The sequence below is a fragment of the Orcinus orca genome, chromosome 12 (assembly GCF_937001465.1).
Source record: "Orcinus orca chromosome 12, mOrcOrc1.1, whole genome shotgun sequence".
Taxonomy (NCBI): domain Eukaryota; kingdom Metazoa; phylum Chordata; class Mammalia; order Artiodactyla; family Delphinidae; genus Orcinus; species Orcinus orca.
In genome coordinates this window covers 91,107,374-91,128,349 of record NC_064570.1, presented here as the reverse complement: position 1 = coordinate 91,128,349, position 20,976 = coordinate 91,107,374, and the positions used below count along the sequence as shown (strand labels likewise).

At 43.4% G+C, this 20,976-nt stretch overlaps 1 long non-coding RNA gene and 1 pseudogene across 1 annotated transcript; both read left to right on the top strand.

Moving 5' to 3' along the window:
• Positions 1 to 1,331: 1,331 nt before the first annotated feature.
• LOC125960646 (uncharacterized) lies at positions 1,332 to 4,488 on the top strand. Its single transcript, XR_007470514.1, has 5 exons — positions 1,332 to 1,465; positions 2,065 to 2,283; positions 3,192 to 3,259; positions 3,983 to 4,078; positions 4,390 to 4,488. It is a non-coding gene; the product is annotated as an uncharacterized LOC125960646 (long non-coding RNA).
• A 1,901-nt stretch (positions 4,489 to 6,389) lies between these two features.
• Positions 6,390 to 13,527, top strand: LOC125960640 (centrosomal protein of 78 kDa-like; annotated as a pseudogene).
• Positions 13,528 to 20,976: the final 7,449 nt, after the last annotated feature.

The following is a 20,976-nucleotide window of genomic DNA, read 5'->3' as shown; positions in this document are numbered from 1 at the left end:
GGCCGATACATACGCAGGGCTGAGGGGCCTGCAGAGCCAGTCCCCAGGCAGGGTGAGCTCTGGAGGAGGCTTCCACAGTCCCCAACAGTCTCCGCATGGTGGCCCATCTGGTGCCAAACACCTGCCACCCACAGCCAGAAGTCCCAGCCACTAGAAAGTCCAGAAGGGGCCCCGCCCTTTGCCTTTGGGCCGGGGTTAAGCCAGCAGCTGGGCTTGCATGTGACCCCTGCCTCACCCCCTGCCCCGCCCGCTCTTTCTCTGTGACACGTACAATGGATATGTCATAAAGCCAGGCAGAGCCAGTGCTATAAATTCAGAGGAGTTAGAATCTAGGAAGAGGCTCTCCCACTTTCACTCTCTGCTCTCAGATCAGGCAGGCTGTACCTCTAATATGGAAGCTATGGACACCACACCTCCTTCACACGCTGTCCTCTTCCATTCTGCTCCTGTTTTCCCCAGCACCCCATTTACGGCCCTGGCGGGCATCGGTGCTTCAGCAGGAAGCACGTCAGACCCTGAACCTATGGACACCACACCTCCTTCACACGCTATCATCTTCCATTCTGCTCCTGTTTTCCCCAGCACCCCATTTACGGCCCTGGCGGGCATCGGTGCTTCAGCAGGAAGCACGTCAGACCCCGAACCTATGGACACCACACCTCCTTCACACGCTGTCATCTTCCATTCTGCTCCTGTTTTCCCCAGCACCCCATTTACGGCCCTGGTGAGCATCGGTGGTTCAGCAGGAAGCATGTCAGACCCCGAACCTATGGACACCACACCTCCTTCACACGCTGTCATCTTCCATTCTGCTCCTGTTTTCCCCAGCACCCCATTTACGGCCCTGGTGAGCATCGGTGCTTCAGCAGGAAGAATGACAGACCCCGAACCTATGGACACCACACCACCTTCACACGCTGTCATCTTCCATTCTGCTCCTGTTTTCCCCAGCACCCCATTTACGGCCCTGGCGGGCATCGGTGCTTCAGCAGGAAGCACGTCAGACCCTGAACCTATGGACACCACACCTCCTTCACACGCTGTCATCTTCTATTCTGCTCCTGTTTTCTCCAGCAACCCATTTACGCCTTTGGTGGGCATCGGTGCCTCAGCAGTCAGCACCTCAGACCCCGAACCTATGGACACCACACCTCCTTCCCACGCTGTCATCTTCCATCCTGCTCCTCTTTACCCCAGCACCCCATTTACGGCTTAGGCCGGCACTGGTGCTTCAGCAGGCAGCACCTCTAACACCAAAGCTATGGACACCACACCTCCTTCCCAGGCTGTCATTTTCCAGTCTGCCCTGTCTCCAATAGAACCACTACCCATTTCACACCGCTGTTCCAAGTTCTGGGAACACACCACCCAGTGATAGCAATGCCTCAGCCCATGCCTCGACTCATTTACCTGCAACGTGAGCCAACAGACAGACCAACACTTCAAAGTTATGACAGAAAGTTGAGTAAGTTATACGCTTGGAATTTCATTTATTATTATTAACAAGCACAACTGTAGTGCTTAGACTATAACAAGTACTATTCTAAGGGCTTACCAAATATTAACTCACTTATTCCTCATAATGGCAACCCTAGAGGTAGGGAATATTCATAATGTTCACTTTTCTGGGGGCAACTGAGGCCCAGAGACGTTGAAGAGCTTGCCTAATGCCACACAGTAAGTAGGTGGCAAAACCCGGGATTAAAACCAGACCGTCTAGACTTTCATCACTTTGCTGTGTCACCGTACTATAAGTTGTGGTTAGGGAAGGAACTCAATTGACAAGACTCTGAACTAAAAGGAGAAGGGAGAAATGAGAAAATGAGTGATTCTAGAAACTAGAGTAGAGTTAGGCTCAGAAATTTCTGGTGATGAGACCCGGAAGAACGAGAACTTGGTTGGAATATTAACTTGGGGTAGTATCTGAATCCATGGAGAAATGGTTTTGCTTTCTGTAAAATTTAGAAAGGTCAGTTGGATGAAGATTAATGAAGACAAAAGTAGAAAGGAAAAGAAAAAGGTGCCTTAAGGGAGACATAACCGCTTCCCTCTACGTACCCACAGGTGGGGTCCTGTGGGAAAGGATGGAGCTCTCTCTACCAGGTTGGTCACCAGGCTGAACAAGGAGAAACATGGCAACCATTGTACTGGTTTTGATGATCTCTCCAAACCAAGGCTTCAGTTTCCAAGAACGACCTACGGTAGCATAACTAGTGTGTGTCACACATGCCACTAAGTGTGTTTCCACTCACACATTTTAATTGGAGAAATACTTCCTATGAGGTAGGCATTAGTTCCCTATGGCTGCTGTAACAAATGACTACAAATGTGCTTGCTTCTAACAAAACACACTTATTTTCTTATGGTTCTGGAAGACAGAGGTCCAAAACCAGTTTCCCTGGGCTGAAACCAGAAGTCGACAGGGCCATCCATCCTCCTTCTAGAGGCTCTAAGCGAGAATCTGTTTGTTTCCTCGCCAGCATTCCTTCACTTCCGGCCACATCAATGCAACCCCAACTTCGTCATCGCATTCTCTTTGGAGTACAAATTCCCTCTGCCTCTCTCTTACGAGAACACCAGTGGTTATATTTGGGCCCATCCAGGTAGTCCAGGAGAATCTTCCCATCTGAGAACCATTACTTTCATCCCACTGGCAAAGTGCCTTCTGCCATTTAAGGTGACATTCACAGGTTCTGGAGAGTAGAATGTGGACATTTGGGGGCAATGGTATTATTCAGTCTACTACAAGGTAGATACTATTATCTTTCTCAGATGTAGGAAATGACGTTTAGGGAAGTAGTTTGTCTCAGGTCTACAATTTCCAGAGTAGAGACTTAAATTCTGCCACTGACACTTTAGGACACACCCTAAACAACTTGAATCTGTGTCCTTAACTACTGCATAATCCTTGGTTAAGAGTCACACTTAGGTATCAAGACCCAATTGAATACAACACAAGTACTGTCTCCTCTTTCACTATGTTTGCCTGGTGTACTGATGAATCTTGCCCAGAGCAGAAGAGTTCAGAAAACTGTTATGCAGGTTTACGAAGAGAAAGCATTTACTGTTTGACGTGCCCGGAGTAACGGAAGGCTTTTTCAAATAAAATATGCCACCAAATAGTCAAGTGTCACAACAGAGGTAACCCCGTGGGAGTCACGAGGAGACTAAAATTATCTCCAATTGTGCAGGAGAGAAAAGTTTCACTGAAGGCAGGTGTAGTTCAGCCAAGCCCTACAGCACAGAAGTAGGAATGTGGGTATGTACGAATGGGAAACACTTTAATGCAGAATGGATGAGAAATATGCATTCGACCTATTCTAAAACAACTGGCTTATTAACTCAGTAAATCGATTTAGTCAGTCAAACTAGCTTTAGCTGATTACTTATCCAGGGAATAGCTGTTTAGAGTAATTTTTGTCATAGAACAGTAAATAAAATGGTTGAACTATAGCTTTAGGCTTGCTAAGTGAAATAGATTGCTCTAGATGATTTTCAAGTGACTTACTTGGTAGTACTCACGAAATTGGGGGTTAACAATTGCTTAAGAAAACAAAGAGAATTGATTTTAAATAAAGTACTTACTGTGTGAACTATCTGTTCAGTAGCTCATGTTAAATGGATGTTTATAATCCCCATTGGACAACCAACTACTTTTTTACAAATGGCAATGTGAATTGCTCTCGCATAAACTATAGCAATGACCACCTATCTAATTTGTTGTCCAAACCAGAAATCTTCTAACAATACTGGTGTCCTAATAAAAATAAGCACGAAGGGAACACACACTGGGTGTCTCCCGTGTGCCTGTGCATGCATCTATATCTCACTGAAGCCCCATAACAGCCCCCAAGAGAGGGACTCTGAGTGTCCCCATGCTGCTTGTGGAGAAACAGGCACAGGAAGGTTCAATAGTCTATCTACCTAATATCACACAGAGGGTGGGAGAGCCCGTTTTTAAACCACCTGCCTCCAATTCCAGGTGCCAGGAGCCAGACTCAGCCTACAGCTGTCTTCTGCTCGCCTGGAGGTGAAACAAGGTGTCATGATTAGTCAAATCCCGTCTTCACTCATCAAGGTAGTCCTCCAAGTAGCATGTAGCATAAGCAATAAGATGTTTGTCCCGTGATCGTCCAGGAACTTGGAATCAGCTGTGCCTGGTTAGGCTGAGCTGGTTTAGAGTGGAGAGGACCACAGATCTTCCACCCGGGCAAGTGCCTTTTGACCTCCTGCCATCAGAGGGCCGAAAACTCCAGCCTGAGAATGTGCTGAGGCCTGTAGCCTAGTTACGCCAGCTCAGAACAATGATGAGCACACGTTTTTCCAATCACCTTTCCTCATGCTCCCCATGCCTCATACTGCCCTGCTTCTTTATTCTTTATCCCACAGATATCCAAAGCCCCTTGCCTTTGGGGAGGCGGATTTGAGACCTATTGTCACGTCACATCCTCGCTTGGCTGCCCTGTGAATAAACCTCCTTTTTGCTGCAAACCTCAGCATTTCAGTGTTTTGGCTTGCTGCGCCTCAGAAAGAATGGTTGGGAGCAGTGGTACAGGACCCTTGCATGTGAGGGAAGCTGGTTCCTAGTAGTCACATTGCCGATGTTTTCTCCTCTCGGGGTGGGGGTGGGGCAGACATCCTGCTCTTCCGGAAAGGGAGAAACACAGGTGCCAAACCCTTGCCCTCAGCGTCACCGTCACCTAGGAGCTTGTTAGAAGCACAGAATCCAGGCCCCACCCAGAACTACTGAATACCAGCCTGCATTTAACAAGATCCCCAAGAGAGGCATACCCATATTAAAGTTGGAGAGGCACCAAGCTGTCATCGTCTTCTCCGCAGCTAATGAAAACGAAGCAAAGATTCATCCCGAGCCGACTCTGCCTCAGTCACCTGGATATCCCATGAGCTCATTTAATCCTCCCCAGAACCTGCAAATGAGACTGAGGGTCAGAGTGGTCTAGCACCCAAGGTTCCATAAAAGAACATGACCAAGGCTCACTGGAGCCCAGACTTCCAAAAAAGAAGGCCCCTGAGCACAGCATGGCACCACCGCAGCCCAAACCGTGGGCCTCGAGGGTAGGCCAGTCTCCCCACGCAGAGTTCACACCATTCGACAGATGCCCACAGCAGACCACAAGGCAATATGAGAAGTAACTTCTGATTGTGGAATCTCTGAATTTTGAGATTTAAAGAAAAAAATCTGTTTTCGGGGGATGGTTAAAACAGCTCTACCAAGCGGTAAAGAGAGGGCATCTGAAGGCTCTTTCTGGACTTAGAATTTAATGCCTACTTATTGAGAAATGCTCCGTGCATTTGCTCAGCCCTACGTCAAGATGAAGTTCTCTGTGCCCTAGAAGCTTAGGTTCTAAAATGGCCACAGAAGTGGGTGAGACCTAAAAAATGCCAGAACAATGCAACGGCCTTAATCAGACTGTCTTTGCTTTGCCTTGCTTACAAGTCACTGACTTTAAACTGAATATGGTGTCATGTCTTTATGTTTCTTGAAGCTTTTTTTTTTCCAAAAGATCATATAAAGATTTTCTTCCATGGTAAGACTTTTATATTGTATTTTTCTTAAACTGGACTGTGGCACATTTACCCTCCATCAGATGATTGCTTATAACTCACCTTGCTTTGTTAAGAATACCGCTAGAGGCTTCTATGTCCCTACTAAAAAAAATACATTTTCAGGCCCATTCAAACCAATGAAAATCCAAGTTTTCAAAGCACAAGATAATGAAAATTCTCTCGCTCCATGTCTTTTACTACTTTTAATCTGTTTACAGACCCTATGTGTGTCAGATGAAAGGTAATGTAGTGGGAATTGACATCGTATGACAGCATTCCATACAGGTAAGACTTGATCCAATTTCTCAAAAAGTTGGACACATTTACTGCCTCTATGACATCTCTAGGGTGTGTGAAAGAAAAAAAAGAGGCCTGTACAATACATACAAACAGGGAAACCTTATAAATAATGTATGGGGAGCAATGTAATATCTGTAACGGAACTACTCATTTCGAAAGACAACACTGTCACCAAGTGTCCCCTCACCAAAACTGACTGGGAATTTTTATGGGTCACCAAACCAGAGGTGGAGATTTATAGGAACCTGAGATGTTTGAAAAATGGTTTTGGACGTCCTCCTCGAGGAAGGCAACAAGAGCCATCCCAAATTGCAAAAATGGCTCCAGGTTGACTCCTTGTGTCCTCACTCTTTGTAATGTAACATTCCAACTTCTCCCATCAAGAGGCAGAGTTGATTTCCCCACCCTTAAAGTTAGGTGACTTGCCATGGCCAATAGAAGGCAGCAGAAACGATGGTGCGCCAGCTCAGAACTAGGTCCCACGATGCTTCTACTCTCCCTCTCGGAGCCCTGCTACCCCCATGAACACAAGCCCCAGTTACTCGCTGGGACATAAGAGGCATGTGGCCCCGTCAGTCCCCCGGCCCGGCTACAGCCAGCCCACAGCTGACCCCACAGGGGTAGCAGCAATTCCAGCCATGATAAGCAGGGTTGTGAGGAAGAATTAAGTGCATAAGCGTATGCTATAATTTATAAACCACTCTGTCAACCTACGACATTATTTTTCAAAAGCATTTTTGTTATTTTGAATCCCTGCGTGGACATATTGAAAACAGCACTCCAATGATTGCTGGAGAGCAAAGGATGCAACCTGAAATTGAGAGTAAAATATATTAGTTTATCCAGATTCACATATTTGTATAAATTACTAGAAAATCATCTGAAGAAAAACAGACCCCAAAGAAAAAACAGTCCAGGGTCAGCTGGGGAGTGGCTGTGTTTGGGAAAGTGGTCACACCAGGGACTCTTCAACAGGAATGGTAATGTTTCACTTCACACAGTGGCTGGAGGACACAGGAGTGTCTGCGATGTTATAATGTGAGCACGTTGCATGTAAAAGCCACTGCTGACCACATCTAGGGGATCTGATGCGTGGGAGCTGGTAGTGGGTGGAGGGATCCAGAAGGTGGTGGTACAAGAGGAACGTTGTACACGTAACGCCTAAGGCCTGACCAGAGGACGACCACTGTTCTAGAAACTGGACACAAATCCAACTTCTACGGCCAATCTTGGAAGACAAACTGAGGCATATTTAAAGTTTTAACACTTTATGTGAGCAAAAATAGATTCAGTTCAGGCACCACAAAGCGGAAGAGGTGAGGAGCACTCCAGCCACAGGAGCTGCAGAGATGTTTATTTTAAAAGGGCAGAAGCAAAGCAAGGAAATGACTGATTTGCTATGGCTTTAACGCCTAGTTGGTGGTTTGTGACTGGTTGTCCTCAGCGGTTTTCGTCACCCTGAGGCGTTGACAGGCTTAGATTTTGGTTGGTTTACGTAAGCAGCCGCATCGCTAGAGCCACTGCTGTCTAACGGCCTCCTTGCAGGGTTAATTTACTGACACCAATCGTCTGAGTCCTTCCTCTCACTCAGTCACTTCACTTCCTACGCCTCAGTTTCTCCTCTGTAAAGTGGATATTCAGTAGTAAATTCTCGGAGTTGTCAGTACAAATAAATAAACAAAGTGATTATTAGTAACCACGATCATGTCCTGAATGCACGGAACACGTCACCGTTTGCCAACCACCGTGTCAAGTCAGCAGAAACTACAGAAATTAAGGGCTCTCCGCAGAAATTCACACACCCGCGCACCAGGTAACGGACCACAGGCAAACGTTCACTCAGCCTTTCCTGTGTCCCTCACGAAGTGCACACTCTCTCCTGGGCGGCGCGAGCACAGACACTTAGTGGGAGTTTACTTTTAAAATGCGCTGATACAATCATGTCTCACTTTTGTTTGGATCAGTCAGCAAACGCGTTTTCGAAACCCCAAATTCTCCACACCTCCTACCTTTCGCGCCGTCCTAGTCTCGAAGTTTCCACCACTACTCCTCAAGCCGGGTCCCCTTGGGAGGCGGGGCTGCGTGCTGGCGCACAGGGCGTGCGCTGACGTCCTCGAGCCCCGCCCCCAAGGGCCCGCCCGGAAGTTTAAACCGCCGCGCCGCGTCTCGCGGGGCGTTGAGGCCGGCGCCAACAGCCGGCGATGCGGGGTCACGGGGTCGTGGCATGGAGGGGGCCGGCGTAGCTGGGGCCCGTGGCCCTGCGTCTTCCGCCTGCTACGTGGGTCCTGCCCACGCTGCGGCGCCGCAGCCGCCGGGCGGTGGGCGCCCGAGGGGCCGGGAGGCGAGCAGGGACCGCCAGGCGGCTGTGGGCATCGTGTCCGCAGCCAGCGTCCCCGAGGCCACGCTCCGGCCATGATCACTCGGTGAAGCTGCGCCGCGACAGCGTGGCCGACTTCTGGCGCTGTGAGGAGCTGTGTGCGCTGCAGGACTCGCTGCCTCTGCCCGCCGGTCGCGCTTCCCTGCGGGAGGGCTGCTGGACTTCAACGCCGACCGCCTCCGTGGGGTTGACTGGACGCCGCTCTTGAGCACCCTCTGCCCGTGATCTGTATCCAGAGTTTCTTCCAGCCACGGCTTGGCGAGACAGGTTTGTAGTTCCCGCTTCCAGGGGCCCTCATGTGGGCGCTGAGAAGCGGGGTTTTAGATGGTGCAAGGTGGAGGGTGGGCACTAGAACCGGTGCCCAGTGCCCGGGTGTGCGTGCACTAGACGGGGCGTGCGGCTTAGGACCCCTGCCAGCTCGGTGACCCCGGCCGAGTGCTTTAAGGCTTCTAGGTCTCAGTGTTCTCATCTGTAGCATGGGCTTAACAGGACCCACTCTCTGTGGAGGTTACAAGGTCTCACTCTGTTAATGCTTGTAGACTCTACAATGTAGAACACTTAGCACAGTTTGGAGCGTCGTTAATGGTTGCACAGATGTTACCTGGTGTGTTGAATGACTTTGCCTGGTACAGACCAAAGCGATTAGGAAATTGATATATCCCAGCTTCATCTCCTTTCCATTCAAACAGGGCTCAGGAAAAAGAAATTTTTTTCAATAGTATCCTATAGTGGAAAGAGCACCAGTGTGAAGGCAGCTTAGGGTTTGAATTCCAGGGCTTATGCTCTCTGTGGCCTGGGCAGGTTTCTTTTGCGCTACAATCCCCACACTTGTAAAATGACATTAAAAACCACTCTTTCTGTGGGTTCTTAGAATTAATTAAGCAGGTTATGTGTGTAAAGTATCCTGGTACTTGAATGAGTTGTCAGAACCAAGGGCTGCTGGAGACGACGCTTCTGCCCTAGGTAAGCTCCCCTTCTACTGGGTGGCAAGTAAACACAAGCACAGTAGTCAGTGTTCTGGAAGAAGTGAGTTCTGGTGCTACAAAGCATAGAATCTCTTTTTTCTTTAATTTAATTTTTATTTTATATTGGAGTATAGTTGATTTACAATATTGTGTTAGTTTCAGGTGTACAGCAAAGTGATTCAGTTATACATATATCCATTCCTTTTCAGATTCTTTTCCCGTACAGTTTGTTACAGGATATGGAGTAGAGTTCCCTGTGCTATGCAGTAGGTCCTTGTTGATTATCTATTTTATATATAGTCGTGTGTATATGTTATTCCCAAACTCCTAATGTATCCCTCCCCGCCATCTTTCCCCTTTGCAGAGCACAGAATCTTGGAAGGGAAAGTTCAGGGTAGGCTCTTGGAGGAGGTGCCATCCTTTCTAAGGATATGTAGAAGCTCCTGGGGTGGCAGGAGGGAGCAGTGTGTGTCAAAGTTTGAGAAATATAAAAAAATATGGCAAAACTCAGGTACAGGACTGGAACTCAGGGTTTGGGAAAGCAATGAGAGTTGATACTGGAAACCTAGTGGGGCCCCACAGAAAGGGGCCTTGTTTGTCATGTCAGAAGTTTGGATGTTTATCCTGAAGGCTGTGGGAAACACCAAAGAACAGTGAAATGGAATTCTGGTTTAGAGGCTCACTGGGACCTCCATGTGGAAGGCAGTTGATTGGGTGCAGTGTGAATTGTAATCAAAGGGTCCCACTTAAGTTATAAAAGGTGGGACTGGATTTTGCAGATCTGAGAGAGAATGGGTGAGGCCTGGTGACCAGTTAGAAAAGGGAGGGCAGCAAGTGTGGGTGACAGTTTACAGCTGCATCTTTTTGTGAGATACAGAGCACAGTAGCGAGGGATTGGAGGTGGGGAGAGGATCTTACTTGATCTTCAGTGCTTTAGAGGGGCCTGGTAGAGGGGCCAGGTCTGGGCCCAAGATACAGATCTGGGCTTTCTGGAAGGACAGGTGTTTGAAGGCATGGGAGAGACTTAGGTTATCCACAAGAATATCCAAAGAGTCATAGGTCTGAGAGTTTTTTAAGTGGGTATATTTGAGGATGTTTATAAGCTGAGAGAAAGTAGCTAGCAGAGGAAGGGTGTGAAGATCTAGGAAAGGAAATGATTGTTCATTTGTTTTCGAAAAGCTGAATACTTATCGTGTGCCTGGCCCTTTACTAGGATCTGGGGTTCACACCATCTGTTCTCTCTCCTGCAAAGACAGTTCAATTCATCCCCTGGTGAACAGAAGTCAGATTATTCTTTGCATCCCATTCAGGTGTAAGAACTGTTCTGTACCTCTGAAGGGACTTTACTTAAGCAGAGTAATAAGTTAGAAATCAAAAGAAATTAGAGCTGGAAGGGACCTTAAAGGCCACTGTACTTAATTTTGCCACATATTTTACATTGAATGTAACAAAAATTTATTGTTGAGCCCATTCTCTTCAGAGTTCCTTCACTGAACTTCCTTTATGTCTTGCATCCAGTGGGGCTAGCTTGTAGATTTTGGCCTCCTCTTAAATTTGCTTCTTCATCCATATTACATTTTGCCCAGACTATGGCAGAAACTCCTGGGTGGTTTCGCAGCTCCTGGGCTCAGCTCCTCTAAGTTCATCTGCCTACTCGGGTTGAGTGATCTTGTAACATAAAAAGCTATGCTTAAAATAATGCTGCTAATGGCTTGCCCACACAGAGTTAGTGCATACTAGCCACGCAGCGTTTGCCCTGCCTAGAGGCGTGTAGTCTGAACTGTGCTGGGCCAAGCCTCATGGGGCTCTTTTTTTTTTTTTTTTTTTTGCGGTATGCGGGCCTCTCACTGTTGTGACCTCTCCAGTTGCGGAGCACAGGCTCCGCACGCACAGGCTCAGCGGCCATGGCTCACGGACCTAGCCGCTCCGTGGCATGTGGGATCTTCCCAGACCGGGGCACGAACCCGTGTCCCCTGCATCGGCAGGTGGACTCTCAACCACTGCGCCACCAGGGAAGCCCTGTCATGGCGTTCTTTGGCCCTGAGGAAGGGGAACTTTTTGGGATCACTTCCTTTGTCTAATTGGTCCTTCAGCAGCGGGGCGCCTTTTTCTAATCAGCGGAGGCACCCTTACTCAGCTAGTGGTAGTCCCAGGCCTCGTCACCTGTGGGATAAAAGCCATGCTCTCTCCCAGGCTTGCTTCTGCCAGCTCCTCTATTTGCCTTTGTGTCTCTTCTCACACTTGGACCCCTGGCCTTTAGTCGTCCCCACCTGAAGTATTTACAGTGCCCAGCAGGAGTCAGGCTTGAGTGTCTTTTCACAGATGTTCCCTCTGCAGTTAATGCACCTCCTACTCCAACTCTGCATAGCCTCATCTTTCTAGATTCTACTTCAGGGTTCTCATGAAGCTGTCACTTAGATATAACTTTTTGCCTCCATAGGTACCTCTGTGCATAAAGGTTATGTTTATTTATCTCATGTGATTGAAATTTTGAGTTTATACATCTTCCTCCTTAATGAAGGCTTTAAGGGCAGGAGTCGTTTCTAATCCTTAGCACAGAGCAGATGCTTTTTTTCTTTTTATTTAGGTGCTTTTTAATGATGATAAAATGTATGGTTTAAACCACTCATTTTACAATATTTTTGCTTTAGGTTGTGACAGAAATGAAGTTTACAGAAGTCGTGTTCCTGCGATAAGAAATAAAGATGTGACCTTCCAGTTGTGTAGAGCTCATGAAGGCTGTGTAAGTGCATCGGGTGCGCTAAGGAACCTGGAGCTAAGTGGGCTAGTTCTGAGAGAGAGAGACTTAGCTATGTTAACAAAAGTAAGCCTTCATTGTGTCCTGCCAACCTTTGATAGTTGCTTTTGGGGCAAACTAAAGCAATAAAATTTAAAACTGTTCCTCCCCATTAAAGGGATTGAATATTTGGCCACTTTGGTGAACCTGTGTCTTGCGAATTGTCCAGTTGGAGACGGAGGTTTCGAAAGTGAGTTTCAGTCTTGTTTAAGTCTCTTCCCATCGGACTGGTCTCGTGATTTCCTACACACCATGTCTGTCTACCTTTTCCTGTCTACCTTTTCTTGGTGTTGTGCATGCGTGGATTGTCTCCTGTACCTGCTCAAACCTTGGTCCATTCTCATTTGTACCATGGAAGTTTGTCATGCTGGATACTGTCAGAATTAATCTTACTTAAGTTTGTGTTAAGCCACAAACCACACGTTTTGTATATTTCCTGTTTTTCGTGTTTCTTTATATTTTTATGGTTTCTCTTCAAGAAATATTATGGGACGGGAAATAGCAAGATGTAAAGAGCAAAAAAGTCATCATTCTCTTTAAATTGTTAGAACATCTATCTGCAATCATAATTATAATGCACTGTGGTATGTGTTCAAATAGGAAATATATGTAACGTCCCGTAGGAGCAGCAAACTCAGTGGTGATGGTGAGGGTGTATGATGGACCTAATCACAAAGCAGTGATTCTTGATTGGGGTCCTGAAACATTAGTGTACGTTCCCTGTGTCCATTAGTGGTCTGAAGGGGTAAGGAAGCCTGCCTTTCAATTTGAGGAAACAGAGGGTTTGAGGTCCTCCCTCTTCTATTGCTCTAGTATACTGCATAGCAGCTAATAAAATACTGGGTTTATAGTTGACATTTAAATCGCTGATTGATCATCAAGGTTGGCATGTATCATTGGAACTGAAAATCGGAAGAGTCTTATGCTCTTTAGGTTTTTCTTTTTTTTCCTTTGTCTCAAAAGTATGTAGTACTTTACTGAGTGGTTGGTAAGAAAGTTTGCAGTATCCAGTGTATTCAGTTTTAGTACTAAATAGAATTAAACTGTTGCTGTAAACTGGAATAACTTTGTTACTGACAAGCTTTAGAATGCATCAGTTCATCAATTACCTGTTTGGGAAGATTGTAGTTAATGATTTTAAGAATGTGGCTGTAAACCTCCAATTGACTCAAGAAAAGCAAATAAGTCAAGATTGACAAACGTATAGGCTCTTCATCTTACTGTGTGTGTGGGGTTTTTTTTTCCTTTTAGTTATTTGGCAAGGTGTAAAGAACTCTATCACTCTTAAGACAGTAAACTTCACGGGGTATAATCTGACATGGCAGGGAGCAGATTACATGGCCAGGATCTTAAAGGTGATTTTATGTTTAAACTTTCATGAAAACATATGTGATTGAAGCACATTAATACATTGACACAGATGGCAGTTAATTTTTGTCTTTTGATACCTGTGAGTGCATCTTTCGTTTTGTTGAAAGAATAAGACCAGTTTTCAGTTTGGGTTTCTACCATTTAGTAAAGATAGTCCACTTAATTTTAGAAATAGGAGATTTAATATATAATACATAATAATACTTCTATGTATTTTTAGTTACTGAAAACATTGATTGTGATGCTGTGAAGAAACTATTATAGTTTATAATAGTCTTCAAGATTTAATTTAGTCTTCAAGACTAAATTATAGTCTTCAAGATTTAAATGAATCAAGTGTCTATTAGCTGCTGTAGTTTATAAACTAATAAACATCACTACATCGGCAACTTGTAAATACAGTTTTTAAACTAATGCCTTAACAACTTTACAGTGGTTATAATTACTGTATTGAGGCCTAAGTTATTTAATAATTTGACATGAAGTCTTTTTAATAGTTTGGTGGTGCAGATCAGGGATAGGTAAACTATGGCTGGTGGGCCAGATCCGGCCCGTCGCCTGATTTTGTAAAGATTTTGTAAAGTTTTTTGGAACATAGTGGAACCCATTGTTTACATGGTAGCTATGGCTACTTTCAGCCTACGCCAGTGGGGTTGAGTAGTTGCAACAGAAACTGTATAGCCCACAAAGCTGGAAATGTTTAAATTTAGATTTTAGAAATTGAAAAATTCTTTGAGCCTATACAGGGCAAGTCCATTGACCCCTCGGGTAGAGAACAGTCAAGAACTTGGGTGCCGAAGCCAAATGGTCTAGGTTCAAATTCCCTTTCTCCCTTTTCATAGCTAGTGACCATGGACAAATCACTTAACGTCTATGCCTCGTTGTGAGGTTTAAATGAACTCATTTGTATAAATAGTGCTTGGCACATACTAAGCACTGTGTAAGTGATTGCTGTTATTTCTGCTTGGAGCTTTTATAAGCCATTGTTAATAGGAAAATGACACTAATGATTTTGCTTTTTTTTTTTTTTTTTTTTTTTTTTTTATTTTTTTAAACATCTTTATTGGAGTATAATTGCTTTAAAATGGTATGTTAGTTTCAGCTTCACAACAAAATGAATCAGTTATATATACACATATGTTCCCATATCTCTTCCCGCTTGCATCTCCCTCCCTCCCACCCTCCCTATCCCACCCCTCCAGGCGGTCACAAAGCCCCGAGCTGATCTCCCTGTGCTATGCGGCTGCTTCCCACTAGCTATCTACCTTACGTTTGGTAGTGTATATATGTCCATGCCTCTTTATCGCTTTGTCACCGTTTACCCTTCCCCCTCCCCATAGCCTCAAGTCCATTCTCTAGTAAGTCTGTGTCTTTATTCCTGATTCACCCCTAGGTTTTTCATGACATTTTTTTTTCTTAAATTCCATATATATGTGTTAGCATACGGTATTTGTCTCTCTCTTTCTGACTTACTTCACTCTGTATGACAGACTCTAGGTCTATCCACCTCATTACAAATAGCTCAATTTCGTCTCTTTTTATGGCTGAGTAATATTCCATTGTATATATGTGCCACATCTTCTTTATCCATTCATCCGATGATGGACACTTAGGTTGTTTCCATCTCTGGGCTATTGTAAATAGAGCTGCAATGAACATTTTGGTACATGACTCTTTTTGAATTATGGTTTTCTCAGGGTATATGCCCAGTAGTGGGATTGCTGGGTCATATGGTAGTTCTATTTGTAGCTTTTTAAGGAACCTCCATAGTGTTCTCCACAGTGGCTGTATCAATTTACATTCCCACCAACAGTGTAAGAGGGTTCCCTTTTCTCCACACCCTCTCCAGCATTTATTGTTTCTAGATTTTTTGATGATGGCCATTCTGACTGGTGTGAGATGATATCTCATTGTCGTTTTGATTTGCATTTCTCTCATGATTAGTGATGTTGAGCATTCTTTCATGTGTTTGTTGGCACTCTGTATATCTTCTTTGGAGAAATGTCTATTTAGGTCTTCTGCCCATTTTTGGATTGGGTTGTTTGTTTTTTTGTTATTAAGCTGCATGAGCTGCTTGTAAATTTTGGAGATTAATCCTTTGTCAGTTGCTTCATTTGCAAATATTTTCTCCCATTCTGAGGGTTGTCTTTTTGTCTTCTTTATGGTTTCCTTTGCTGTGCAAAAGCTTTTAAGTTTCATTAGGTCCCATTTGTTTACTCTTGTTTTTATTTCCATTTCTCTAGGAGGTGGGTCAAAAAGGACCTTGCTGTGATTTATGTCATAGAGTGTTCTGCCTATGTTTTCCTCTAAGAGTTGGATAGTTTCTGGCCTTACATTTAGGTCTTTAATCCATTTTGAGCTTATTTTTGTGTATGGTGTTAGGGAGTGATCTAATTTCATACTTTTACATGTAGCTGTCCAGTTTTCCCAGCACCACTTATTGAATAGGCTGTCCTTTCTCCACTGTACATTTCTGCCTCCTTTGTCAAAGATAAGGTGACCATATGTGCGTGGGTTTATCTCTGGGCTTTCTATCCTGTTCCATTGATCTATATTTCTGTTTTTGTGCCAGTACCATACTGTCTTGATTACTGTAGCTTTGTAGTATAGTCTGAAGTCAGGAAGCCTGATTCCTCCAGCTCCATTTTTCGTTCTCAAGATTGCTTTGGCTATTCGGGGTCTTTTGTGTTTCCATACAAATTGTGAAATTTTTTGTTCTAGTTCTGTGAAAAATGCCAGTGGTAGTTTCATAGGGATTGTATTGAATCTGTAGATTGCTTTGGGTAGTAGAGTCATTTTCACAATGTTGATTCTTCCAATCCAAGAACATGGTATATCTCTCCATCTATTTGTATCATTTTTAATTTCTTTCATCAGTGTCTTATAATTTTCTGCATACAGGTCTTTTGTCTCCTTAGGTAGGTTTATTCCTAGATATTTTATTCTTTTTGTTGCAATGGTAAATGGGAGTGTTTTCTTGATTTCACTTTCAGATTTTTCATCCTTAGTGTATAGGAATGCCAGAGATTTCTGTGCATTAATTTTGTATCCTGCTACTTTACCAAATTCATTGATTAGCTCTAGTAGTTTTCTGGTAGCATCTTTAGGATTCTCTATGTATAGGATCATGTCATCTGCAAAGAGTGACAGCTTTACTTCTTCTTTTCCGATTTGGATTCCTTTTATTTCCTTTTCTTCTCTGATTGCTGTGGCTAAAACTTCCAAAACTATGTTGAATAAGAGTGGTGAGAGTGGGCAACCTTGTCTTGTTCCTGATCTTAGTGGAAATGCTTTCAGTTTTTCACCACTAATGATTTTGCTTTTAGAGTGTCAAAGGCACTTTGAGTCTTTTATGTTTTCAAGAATGTAACAAGACTTTTTTGATTTAAAGTCAGTGTTCCCTGTTACCAAAATTGATTTTATGAATATAAAGAATTGAATGTCTTTAAGACAAGACTTGTGGTTAAATATCAAACCATTATCTTCCCAAGGCACATCAAACTGGCTGTGCATAGTCCAGGCCTCTGAAGTTTGTGTCCACACCCTAGGTAGCATGTAAGATCCATTTTGTAAATATAGTTTTAAAAATAATGCCTGGGACTTCCCTGGCGGTCCAGCAGTTAACACTCTGCGCTCCCAATGCAGGGGGCCTGTGTTCGATCCCTGCTCAAGGAACTAGATCCCACATGCAATAATTAAAAGATCCGGCAGGCCGCAACTAAAGACCCGGCACAGCCAAACAAAGAAACAAATAAATAAATAAATACTTTTTAAAAATAAATAAAATTCAATAATGCCTTAGGAGTTAGGAAAAGAAAATATTAGAACCTATTTAGCTTTGTATCATTTAAAAATATCTGTGTAGTTTATAATGTACCTAAATTATATGTATAGAACTTTGTGTATATAATTTGTTAAAAAATAAGATGCATATTAAAAAGTTTTCTTATGGGTTGCCCAGTCAGGTGTTTGGAGACCATTGGAGGACAGAATGATGAAATTTAGAGCCTCAGCAATGATAGAATTTAGAATCAATTCCCTGACTTAGAAGATAAGGAAAATAATTCTTAGACTGTAATTGAGTTATCCAACTTTACATAACTGTTCAAAAACAGGTCATCCAGTGGCTGGAATCTAATCACTGACCGACTAGAATGTGGGTCACTGGACTCGTAAAGCAGAACTGACTGTTTAATTTCTCAGCTTGATTCTCCTGGCATATATGCGTGATATGTGTGTGGGTAAATCTCTGACATAATAAGCCATGCTCAGTAGGCACATCCTGTTTCCTTATTGAAGCATCTTAATTTCATCCCATTAGATCTTTGAAGTATCAGACTACCAGAAGGCATGAAGAAACCTGAGCTGAGAGTCTTCGTTCCAGGAGACCTGATCTTGACTGTATGCCTGGTTTGAGGCGCATCGCTCTGAACTGCAACAAGCTCGTTGGTGACCTGGGTGCTCGTGCTTTTGCAGAATCTCTTAGTGAGGATTTATGGCTTGGAGGTAAATTCTTAAATTGAAAATACTGAATTTTTAATGTAATATATGCTTAGCTTTTGGCATGATACTGTTGTGATAGGACTTTTTTTAAGGCCTCATTTTTCTGATAGCTTTTATGTTGCTTTTAAACTTTCTCTAAGAGTTACATATATTCTTTACAGAAAATACAGAGTAACAAGAGAAAAATTACCTATAAATTTAACACCCAGACATAATCACTGTTCATTTTGGTGTATATATTCTCAGTCTTTTTATTGTTTTCTATAAATATATTTGTACACTTAGGGATTACAAAAATAGAATTGTAGTATACTTGCTATTTCATATTCCTGCTTTTTTCATTTAATGAGGTATCATGTAGTGTTCCATCATATTGATGTCCTATAATCAGTTCTTTGCAATTAGATTGAGACAGTTTGCTTTTCCATGTCAGAAACAATGTGAATACGTTGTATATACATCTCTGTGTCCATCGGGCTTACTTCTGTAGAATAAGGTACTGCAAGTGGAATGACTAAGTGTGACATATTTTTAAGACTTTTCATACACATTGCCAAATTACCACCCAGAAAGGCTATGCCAATGTGTAGTCCACCCCAAGAGTGGATGTGAATGAAGCCTGCCTCTCACAAACACTGGCTGGTAGCACTTTTAAAAAACTGTAAGACTACAAAAATGAGTACCTCTCCCTTTTTTATGCAAGTGGGATTACTCCAAATTTTATAACTTTTTTCAGTTAATTCAGTATGACCATCTTAGCAAGTCAGTAAATTTGCATCTTTTTTCTTTTTTTGTGGTACGCGGGCCTCTCACTGTTGTGGCCTCTCCCGTTGCGGAGCACAGGCTCCGGACGCGCAGGCTCAGCGGGAATGGCTCACGGGCCCAGCCGCTCCGCGGCATGTGGGATCTTCCTGGACCAGGGCACGAACCCGTGTCCCCTGCATCAGCAGACGGACTCTCAACCAGTGCGCCACCAGGGAAGCCTTACTGCATCATTTTTTTTGTGACCCTTCAGTGTTCCATTATATGAATATGCCACAGTGCACATAGCTTATCCGATCTTGTATAAAAGGTATGTCCAGTTTTTCAGTTACAAAAAGTACTCTGATATATATCCTTACCTATATCTCTGACTATTTCTTTTGGATCAAAAGGGTTATAGACATTTTAAAGACTTCTCTTACAGAATCTTGGCTTAATCTGATAGGAGAATAACCACATTTTGTTTTATTTTGTATTCATTTGATTTACTGGTGAGTTTTACTGGCTGTTTGTATTCATTTGGCTAGTTGGTTAATTACACCGGGCGTCCCTTCTTCTGTAGTGACAGTTTGTAAGGGTTGTATCATATGCTGTTAGATCCATATGTCTGACTTGCTATTTCTGTATGTCATGGGGCGTTGAAAGACTCTAGTTATTTTAATGTGATGGTCCACTCAACACTTAAATGACTCATGATAGTTTCCTCTCATGTAATATTTTTAAATACCTGTGCTTTTGCGATGATCCCTTTTGATTAAATGAGTAGGTTGTTCAGCCCCAGAACTACTAGAATTCATGATCATTTGTTCTGGTTTTTGTCTGACCTTTTACTGCGAGAGTTCTTGACCATCATACTTTTCATGATAGGTTTTTAGTGTGTATTCTCTATACACACGTTGTTTGAATTTGTTAATTGTTTGTATCCTAGAAAACAGTACTTTTCTAATGTTGTACTTCCCTTATGGTTTGAGCAGATAATTCACTGATTAAAGTGATTTATACTTGTAAATTGTTCTTATCTCTACTCTGAATAGAGGTGAACCTAGATACTAAGCCTGCTTCCACCAAGAGCATTATTTGCTTCTTGTGCAACCTCTGAATTCTTGCAAGGAGTACTTTATTCATTTGTCAGTTTCACAAGTAATTTTTTTAATACCTTCTGTGTGCCAGATACGGGTTTAGGCACTACTGATAAAGCAGTGAACCAGACAGACAAAAGTCTTGCCCTCATGGAGCTTACATTCTAGTGAAGGAGTTCAGATAGAAATTAGTAAAGAGATAAGTAATATAATTTTAGAGAGTAGGAAGTGCAAAAATATCTAAATGTAAGAAGAGGGAGGGGGGGCAGGTAGGACTCCATTGGACAGGTTAGTTAGGGGCCAGCTTCACTGGAGAAGTGGCATTTGAATGGAGACCTGAATGAAGAGAGGAGCAAGCCATGGAAGATCTGGGGTAAGCACATTCCAGGACAAGGGGGCAATGAGTATGCAGGCATGTAGGTGGGTGGAGTATTTAAGGAAAAGCAAGAAGGCCAATCTGGGCAGAGTACTGAGTGAAGAAGAATGTGGTGTGACATGAGGTCAAGGAGCTAGCCAGGGGTCTGCTCTTGTAAAGTCTTGAAGGCCAGAGTAAAGATGTGGATTATTCTAAATGAGTAGAGGGTTTAGAACTGGAAAAAGGCATGATCCAAATAGTATCTGAATAAGGTGACCTGGTATAGAGAATGGACTTGGGAGGATAAAGAAGAGAAACAGGGAGACCAGTTAGGAGACAATCACAGGGGTCCAAATAAGAGATGTTTATGGCCTAGGTTAGGTTGGAAGTTTGCAGCAAGTGAAAAGTGGTTGAATTCAGGTTGTGTTTTCAGGGTGTAGCTAACAAGACCTGCAGATAGATTAGTTGTGAGGTATGAAGGGAATAGTAACAAGGAGACAAGTCGTTGATAATTATGTGTGCAACTGGGTGGTATCACTTAGAAAAAGGGGGCTGATGGGAGGAGCAGCTTTTGAGGGAATATCAGGACTTTGATTTGTTATCTTAGATGCCCTTTAGGTATCTAAGTGTCTGGACAGTGCTCAGACTGTACTTTCTATCCAAAGGTATCCAAAGCCACTTTAGATGCAAAATGTTTAAAGTTGACCTTTGTTGCTGCCAAAATAGTAGCCATTGTGGGCAGGCTGCAAGATGGCATCTTAGGTTTCTGAGGAAGAAATTAGAATACACAAAGGGGTATTAAGGGTATAATTACATAATGTAGATTTCATATTTAAATTTATGGGAAAAGCAATAATTAGTTGGCTTTTGGTTTTAAATGGAAATAGCCACTCATTGGG